Below are 1,255 nucleotides of genomic sequence, written 5' to 3' on the forward strand. Positions count from 1 at the left end.
CACTGAATAATAATAATAATAATATTAATAATAATAATAATAATAATAATAATAATAATAATAATAAAACAACTGGAAAATTAAACACTACATGGGTAATACCTCAGGGAAATCGAAGGAAAGGACAAGAGCAACTCTTGAAGATGGCTAAGAAAAGGTGATCTGGAAGGATGCCCTGATGCATTGATATACAGCGCTGAGGAACAAGCTCTGAGAACCACTTACACCAGGTTCCAGATAGATAAGTATAGCGAATCGCCCCTGTGTAGGATGCATGTCAGTAGTAACGAAACAATATCATATATTGTGAGTGAGTATAGCAGTCTGGTTCAAATGCACTACAAAAGGAGGCATGATCACGTGACTAAATTCGTCCACTGGGGGTCATGTGAAAAGTACGGCCTGAACAGACCATGAAAATGGTACGATCAAAATCCAAAAGAAATCACTGCAAAGAAGGAATATAAGGTACTGTGGGACTTTACATTCCAGCATGACTCCCTAATCAAGGTTCGGAGACGAGATATTGATGTGGTAGATAAAGGGAACACGGAAACCGAGACCATAAATATTGCAATACCTGGAGATGCATGCATAAGTGACAAAGTACAAGAAAAGATAGAAATGCACAGACTACTAAAAGACGAAATTGCAAGAATGTGGACTATGTGGAGAGTGTCTGTCATTCCAGTAGTTGTAGGGGCACTCGGAGGCACTAAAAACCAAGTTAGAGAAATATGTCAAAGAAATTAGAATTAACAGAAGAACAAAGCAAATATCCGAAAAGCACTGTGCTAAGGACGGCCAACATTTTAAGTTTGACATTCGGATGTCGAATGTCTTCCACATTAATTAACAACCAAGCATGGAAGGTTATGATGTGCAAAAAGATAATCTATGAGAACCTTGACAGCAGGCTCCTGTGAGCTCTCACACAATCTGCCAGAAGAAACAAGACCAAATATTCTGAGAAGCAAAACAAAATAAAAATAGATATGATGATGATGATGATGATGATGATGATGATGATGATGATGATGATGATGATGATGATGATGATGATAATCAGATTTTCCACTGAATTATAAATATGGTTTATGTTTAAAACAGAATCCGAAGCAAAGTAGTATCGTATTGCCAAAACGCGCACGCGTGCTGTTTGCTTCAGGTTAATTACGATTTATTCAGTAACAGATATTATTGCAGAAAACATTACATTTTAAAACCAGTTTATTGGATAAAGAACAATGTAAGC

General features: G+C 36.7%; 1 protein-coding gene across 5 annotated transcripts in view; it reads right to left on the reverse strand.

The window, feature by feature from the left end:
- LOC106870672 (beta-1,3-galactosyltransferase 5) overlaps positions 1 to 1,255 on the reverse strand; it is a 265,603-nt gene that overhangs the window by 105,745 nt on the left and 158,603 nt on the right. The gene's annotated exons all lie outside the window — the stretch shown is intronic.

The sequence above is a fragment of the Octopus bimaculoides genome, chromosome 1 (genome assembly GCF_001194135.2).
Source record: "Octopus bimaculoides isolate UCB-OBI-ISO-001 chromosome 1, ASM119413v2, whole genome shotgun sequence".
NCBI lineage: Eukaryota > Metazoa > Mollusca > Cephalopoda > Octopoda > Octopodidae > Octopus > Octopus bimaculoides.